This window comes from Littorina saxatilis, linkage group LG11, assembly GCF_037325665.1.
Source record: "Littorina saxatilis isolate snail1 linkage group LG11, US_GU_Lsax_2.0, whole genome shotgun sequence".
NCBI lineage: Eukaryota > Metazoa > Mollusca > Gastropoda > Littorinimorpha > Littorinidae > Littorina > Littorina saxatilis.
The window spans coordinates 18,084,222-18,092,493 of record NC_090255.1 but is presented as its reverse complement, the minus strand read 5'-3'; the positions used below and the strand labels follow the sequence as shown (position 1 = coordinate 18,092,493).

General features: G+C 37.7%; 1 long non-coding RNA gene across 1 annotated transcript; it reads right to left on the bottom strand.

Moving 5' to 3' along the window:
* Positions 1 to 222: 222 nt before the first annotated feature.
* Positions 223 to 4,523, bottom strand: LOC138979928 (uncharacterized). The gene is made up of 4 exons (XR_011460177.1): positions 4,443 to 4,523; positions 3,417 to 3,538; positions 2,750 to 2,796; positions 223 to 1,789 (listed from the first exon to the last, which is right to left on the bottom strand). It is a non-coding gene; the product is annotated as an uncharacterized lncRNA (long non-coding RNA).
* Positions 4,524 to 8,272: the final 3,749 nt, after the last annotated feature.

Sequence of the window (8,272 nt, the reverse complement as noted above, 5' to 3'; positions counted from 1 at the left end):
ATTGTTTGCACAGGTATGAATGTTCGTACGTTCGTACGTGCACGCATGTATGCAGGCATTTGTTTGTTAAGCAGGAACATGCAACATTTTGTTGACCGTATGAGAGTGCGTGTGTAATAAAACCAACGACAAACAATACAAAAAGCTCCAGCTCTGCTTCTTCACCAGTCACAGACGCATTGCGTTGTTCAGCTTTCCAGAAATATATTAACTCAGTCAGAACCGGCTTCATGAATATTTTATTTCAGGAAAAAGTCAATCGAATCTACACAAAAAAAGGTTATTGCGTTGTTCTGTCTTTGAGACTGTACCACGTAATATTGAGCTTCTAGAAGAAACATGTCTGTGGCATAGTTTGACCCAACAGATAGAGAAGTCAACAGAGGTATTCTGCCGTCAGCAGCTTTATTGCTGTTTTGAATTTGATCTTGCATAATTTTATTACATAATTTTGCAACACACAAAGAAATCGTAATTGAATATTTTACGCAAAATTGAATAATTCGCAAACATGTTTGTATGAACAAATATTATTTTAAGAAAATATGAGTGTGAGGATGGACGTATTTTGAGTGAAGTAGCAGAAATTCTTTTTAAGTTCTTTAGCTACATGCACACGTTCTGTTAATTACGTTCTTAGCAGGGAGATCCAGATTAATAATACTGCTGTGACAGGTTGTGGTTTCCATACACACTTTGAATACAGGAAAACAAAAACAAAAACACAGTTAAAAAAAAATGTGCACATAGGATTAAATCATTAAAGTGTACAGAATAAAAGCAACATATGTACAAAAACAAATCTCGTGGTTCTCTTGTCAAACCCACTGTAGTAAGCACAGAATAGGAGAGAAGATTTTGGAGAAGGTGGCTTTACCTACTGAAGTAAATGATCAAGAGGATTCTAAGCATCCAGTGCTAAAGCTCTCAAATCACAAGACATACACACTTGTTGTGGCTATCCGAACTGTTGATTTAAAAAAAAACATACCTACAAATTGAAAACATCTATTACAAAATTATATATATTGTATGGATCTGTCTTTGTAAAATATATACTGTACAGAAAATTTTAAATAATCTGCACAAATCTCGTGGTTCTCTTGTCAAGTAGTAGGCACAGAAAAAAACCCAAAAAAACCTGTGTTTTGTCTTGTAAATTATACTTTACTAAATGTGTACAGTATTCTAAGAAAAAAAAATTCTTCCTTTTTATCATATCAATTGCCTCCCTTGAATTTTATTTGTAAAATAATTCTGAGAAAAAAAGCTTTCTACTTAAAAGCAGTGCAATCAAGAAAATGGGTACAACCTGTGTGTATACCTTTATTCCTTATTCTTTTTATTTAATTGAGGATGTCACTACGCAGTTTTACTGATTTAAAAAAAAATTCGCTTCAAATTATCTCCCTTGAACAAACACTTCTTTTTACAATTAAATTTTGTTTACACGAAGAGGTAGTTTTAAGGGTATATATACAAAAAAACAATATTGCAACCTTAGATGTATTTACATTTGGACTAATTCCATTAAAAAAAAAATTCAAACTATAAATGATAAATCAAAATAAAACAGATTTTGGGGCTGTACACAAGCTAATAGGATTAAACACGAAAGTCGTACCCAAGAATCGTCAAATACTTTTGCTAACAGCTATACTTAAACATAAGAAAATATGATCTGCATCTCTTGTTATGAAGATGATGGCACTGGTCCACCGAAGTGCATGCCATATATGCTTTACTGTGCGCTCTCCCTCTCAATGGTCTTTCTCTGGCTGACTCGATTCTGAGGAGATAAAAGAAAACACATTCAGTACAAGCTGTAAAAAATAACAACAAAACTAGTATTACTTAAAGTAGCTGCTGGTTTCTGAGTATTTGATTGAAGGCCCAATCCGACTTGTAAGAAGTTTGCCCGACTGTCGCAGATTTGGTCAGGTATGGAGTAAAATCATGCCTCAATTTGGTAACATACAAACTGCAATATTCTAAGGCTGTGAGTGTGAGAATACATCGATGCCACTTTTTAAAAACTTTCTTTTTGTGTGTGCGCATGTTTTAGTGCCAAAAATGAAGAGGCCGAGTGCTCTCTCTGCAAAACTTGTGTGAAGCTTCAGAGCTCTATCAATGGTTTGAAAGAAAAAACATACTTTTCCATTTTTGACGTTCTTGTTCCCTTCCCTGTGAAATTTACTGTCCGTAGGTTACCGGATTTTGTTAATGTCCGTGAAAACCTCAACTATTCATTGCTGAGTGCCTAGTGATAGCTATCCCCCCCAACGACCTAGCACTGCTGAATCCTGATTCTTCCCATTGTTTGATTCTGTAATGAAATTGTGTAGTTGGTAGTTATGTGAGCTTCTTCTTGGAGGGGTGGGGGTGGGGGGGGGGGTGCTGGTTGGTTGGGTTTTTGGGGGTTATTAAACCATCAGATTAAAAAGTAAGACTTCATTGTAATGTGCAGATATTTGTTCAGGTGCCCACCATTTTCTATGTGAAAACATGTTGCTAACTAACATGAACCCAACCATAAAACGTGATGTAGGTGAGTAGGCCATCTAGAAAAAAGAACCTGTTCTAATTCGGAATTAGAACAGGTTCGTTTTTCTAGATGGGCTACTCACCTACATCACGTTTCATGGTTGGGTTCATGTTAGTTAGCAACATGTTTTCAAATTCTCATCAGGCAATCACGGCTGACACTAAACACAGAACAGGTGGGAGAGACATAATTCAATTTACTCACCTTCCTTGCATTGTGAGACTGGCCATATGAATCTGCTGAAGTAGTTCCTGCACATATTTAATCAAATATTCATCTTAATAACGTGTTAATATCGCTTGTTCTAGCAAATCAGACTTGACATTTTTCTGATGGCTTGCACAATTTAAGAGCTTGCCTGTCCCCAATCATTACAATAAGAAAGAACATCTAGTATGCAAGTATTTTCAGGGTATGAAGGTTTTAATATAATGTCGGTTCTTCTGGGGGCATGGAGAAACACCTTACACAAAGTAGAACATACACAACAAATTTCAAACAATTGAGGTCACACCATAGTTTTACTCACAAACAAACAACAGCAATACAATAAACAGTCTGCAAACGCCTACATGTTGTCTACACTAGGTATAAAGAAACAAAGAAGCACATGAAGACGGGCTTTGTCAAGTAGACCATTATAGCGAATGAGCAACAGCTGATGATCCAGACCACCAAATTGACATGATTTCCCCTTATTCAGTTTGTGATTGTAGTCATATTGACGATGCATGACTTCAATTTTTCAAAGTAAGTCTCTTGGTGCGTTTACGGATACATTCATTGTCAAAATTACGACATGCTAATGTCTAACCTGGGTAAACTTCAATTCATGACTTTTTTCAAACTGGCATAGAAATTATGAGCATACCAGAATTATTTTCCTGTTAGACTGTCTTCTTCTTTTTCTTCTTCTGCGTTTGATATTCAATTCATGGCTGTCATATCGTCAGGTCAGTGGCTGCCATGAAGTCAGCAGTCTTCAGTGTCGGACTGTCAAATTAGATGATATTGTAAAGAAAGTAAGTAACATCTCATGATATTCTAACTTCAATTACATCACCTGTCTCACAGTCTGCCTCTTTAAAAATTAATGAATAATTTCAGTAACATAATTTTTGGGTAAAAAATAAAAAGGTATGAGAAATAATCCTTACTTTTTTTGTAATAACCCTCACCACCAATTGTTTTATTTCATTTCCATTTTAACAGATTTAGCACCTCTCCGAAAGCCAGAAATACACTTTAAATCCCACGCCCCCCCCCCCCCCCCCCTTCATAAACTAATTAAATAACTAATTAAGGAAAAACATCCTTACATCATAAAAAGTCAGAACCACCAAAACCACCCCCCCCCACCCATCCAATAAAACCTGAATACAAAAACACTTCAAAATAAAAAATGAAAACATTTAATTCCACTTACAAAATGTTGTTATGCTTTATTTTCATTATCTGTTTACAAACACATAAATTGCTGTGCAAATCTTTTTAAAAACATCAATGCCTGAGACACCAGTAACCTGTTTATATTGTTGACCTTGTAGCTTTTCAGTTTAAGAGGCTGTTCTGGAATCTGCACTAAAGTCAAACATAACCATGAATACCGTGGGAAAAATATTACATCACCAAGACTGAAAAAATAACACCAACCGACACTCCTCACCCTTATTTCACCCACTATGCCAACCCAAAGACTGGAAAATAATAATCAAATACAGAATGAACAAAAATGCTTGATTTCATTTCTTCAATGATAAGTTGAAAATCTTCATTCTTCATAATAATGTTATTGGCATAATGTGTAATTGCCACAATTTACAGAGTTTAATTAAAAAAAATGATGCGATAAAAATCAAAGTGAAAACATTTGTTTTTATACTGATACCTTATTTACCTTGTGGCTTGTGTGCCTCAGGTTTAGGAGCGGCTCAAACTTCCTCTGCTCCTCAGTCTGCAAGAAATTAAGCGATGGCCTGAAGGAGAATAGAAAAAGATCCTTTGTCAGCACCCTGTGTATGTGTGTGGGTGGGTGTGTTAGATAAATTGTTGTGACATTGATGAACCGTGGGATCAAACGTTCTGTTAATGAATTGAAATCACAGAGACATTGGGTGATCACTGCGTTTGAATGTTGACAACACCCCCTCATGTATTGAAAACTAACCTAGACAAAAGGGTTCTTGGATTTTTGAGTGTGCCCAGAGATATTTTGTGGTGAATTGATGTTTGTGTCAAGCTAATGAGGTGTTGTGTGATTTTGGGTGAACTATTAGTGCAAGCAGGACCTCACATCGATGGATCATCACTTGTGATTATCTATTTATTGGTCGTTCTGCAAAACAAGTGCAACACTTCTACAGAGCTTTTATGATACAAAGCTTCAAATAAGAAACACATTACAATCAAATGAAAGCTGAGCCTGTCATTGCAAAATAAGGAATATACAACAATCCAGTGGCATGTAAAATATTGTTCCTTCAGAAAGATGGCTCTGACAGCAGAAACAATTTAACTTGAAGTTTGAGTCCAAAATTATTTCTCTACATTAGTGAACGTTCTTGCAGTAATACCCCTCACACATGAACTATTCACAGACTGAATAACAGTGTGTTCCCAATGTTGCTTCCGTGTATCGGTTAGATCCATCTCGGTTAGATCCATCTGCAGAGTACGGATTGTCATCCGTTTAATATTAAAAAGGAAAAACAAGAGGCGAAGCCTTCAAGGCTCACGTAAGAAATCGACAAACAGTAACACAAACTCAATCACTCCGTCACACATACACACACACACACACACACACACACACACACACACACACACACACACACACACACACACACACACACACACACACACACACACACACAGAGTAAGCATAGGTGAAACTATGCAAGAAAGCGAGACCCTGGATCTGCCAAGAAGTCTCGGCCCGCTCACAATAACAATGACCGAGACTTTCAGTAATTCCTTTGCGTGACGTCTAACCCTCTTACGTCATAATGTGACGTCTTCAAATAGTTTCTATCACACACGTCGAACACTTTTGACCGAGACTGACGTAATCCATAGACTCGGAAATGTTAAAGTTTCTACCACAGACATACACACACACGCACACACGCACGCACAAACGCACGCACAGACAGACAAAGTTACGATCGCATAGGCTACACTTACGTGAGCCAACAATCAGAACTTGTCATCAGTGATCAACCTACCTTGCAAGAGTGGGGTGAAACACTCACTTCCTGCCAACATGTCTGCAAAAAAAAGAGGAAACAATACCAATGGAAGCTTAAAATGGTTCTTTTGTTCAATATGTGTACACGTGCTTCATTTCTGGGGTGAAAGTGTAAAATATATTGATGGATTGATAGAACAATATTGCCTCAAGTTCACCGCACCAAAAAATACTTATCAATCAACATTGTCATCACTCGATCAGCTATTCCATCTCTTTCATAAGTGTGTGTGTGATGGTGTGAGCGTGTGTGTGTTTGTGTACGTGTGTGTGTGTTTGTGAACAAGCGTTGAAAAACGTATGTTTACCTTGCTCTAGATCTACCGACTTCCGTAGGCGGAGACTTCTCTGCCGTGACAGCGGCTTCGTTTCCCTGGCAGAATTCAACATCTTGTACAGATCTGCCGGTGATTTTCATTTCCTCCGCTTCTAGAGTCACTTGATCCACAGATTTAACGAACATTGAATGTTCTTTTAGTTCTTGTGGCGGAAGTAAAATCAAGGAATTAAGTGGGCATTCCTGAGCCCTCTGCTGGCTTCATGTCCACAAAGTAAATCGCACAAACTTGCAGGGTTTGGGGGGTAGTTTATTACTTTGAAGAAGAACAGCTAGTCGTCGCTGCCCGTTCAGCATTCTTCGCGCGACTTTTGTTTTGCAGAGGAAGGCATATGCAGTTTTTTTCCTGATGAATGTTGCCAGGGTGCACAAACTGAGAAAGCATTCCCGATTTTCCACAATTTTCTACTTCTTTACAGTCTTTTGCACAACATGATTTATAACTGCCGGTGTATGTCTAATTCATGATGCCAACCAACTGGGTCAAAAGTTACGTTCGAGAAAATACTCGTTGAACTAAGTTCCAAACGAATGTCAAGGCCAGTTCTTGACTGGTTTTGAACTGAAGTTGGGCTCCAAATGAAAATAAACACTTCCTCCAGCTGCGCGACCCATTGATAACAACAGTTGGAACTGGTAGGAAGATGAACAGGTCTTGCGAACTGGCTACACACTGTTACGGTTCAAGTTTAAGTTCAAAGTAAACACTCAACTGAGGTTGCAGGTAATGGCGGACTTGACTTCCTTCATAACCAAATATCACTCTTCTGACAAAAAAACGCAAATGCTATGTTAAACCGGAAAATACGTAAACCGGAAAAGGAAGCGCATCAAAACCAAAATGGCAGCCCCCATGAAATCCGAAAGGTCACGGAAAAAAGTCGTGAATAGCGTTTACGGGATACCTCCAGCTTCGCTGGGATAACTACCCAAAAGACTAAGTTACTCCATGTATTTTCCAAATTTTATTTTGGTCATTTTGGTGCCGCTCATTGCCTTAACAGTCTCAAAATTTTGATTAAAATTAAAATACCAGCTATCGATCCAAAACCGATTTCATCTCATTCTTTATCATTTTCTGATTCAAAAAACATATATAGATATGTTATGTTTGGATTAAAAAAAAGGTCAAAAAGTTCAAAGAATTCAGAAAAGAGCGCTTTCCTACTAAGCGCTGTACGCTAATGCGCTATGCTGGCTTGTCATTTCAAGCGAATGCGGGCCGCTACTTTTTGTACGTGAATGTCAGCGCATTTTTGTCTCGGTCGCGGATTATTATTTTTTTTATATATTTTTTTTTCGTGGAAGCGCCGAGTCTGGAACAGTTGGGGCACTGGAAGTCAGTTGTGGTCACTGCCGGCGTTAATTTCTTGCAGAAGCAAATTTCTGACAGCGGGTCTCCTCAAAGTCGGAAGAGGCTTTATCTTATCTATATATACCTAGCTAAATCAGTAACATTTTTTAAAGAGGGCACAATACTCTTTCCCTTCTATCTGTTTTTGTGCTCATATTTTCCCCCGGCTCAGCTCATTTACATGTTCAAAGAGGGCATAGTATGTTTTCTTACCATATTCTTCGTGTTTTGTGAACGTATTGTGTTTTCCCCCGAGCCGCAGTTATGCGCATCGAGTTGTTTAATTTATTATTATTTCTGTATTTTTCCGCTTTCTGTTTGTCTTCTTTGTCTTCGTTTTTAACAAACATAAGCACGTCCGTGGACGGCATAATAATCTGTCATCATTTCACTGCTTTCAGATACGGCATAATAATCTGTCATCATTTCACTGCTGTCAGACACGACATAATAATCTGTCATCATTTCACTGCTGTCAGACACGACATAATAATCTGTCATCATTTTACTGCTGTCAGACACGGCATAATAATCTGTCATCATTTTACTGCTTTCAGACACGACATAATAATCTGTCATCATTTCACTGCTTTTAGACACGACATAATAATCTGTCATCATTTCACTTCTTTCAGACACGACATAATAATCTGTCATCATTTCACTGCTTTCAGACACGACATAATAATGTGTCATCATTTCACTGCTGTCAGACACGACATAATAATCTGTCATCAATTCACTGCTGTCAGACACGACATAATAATCTGTCATCATTTCACTGCTTTC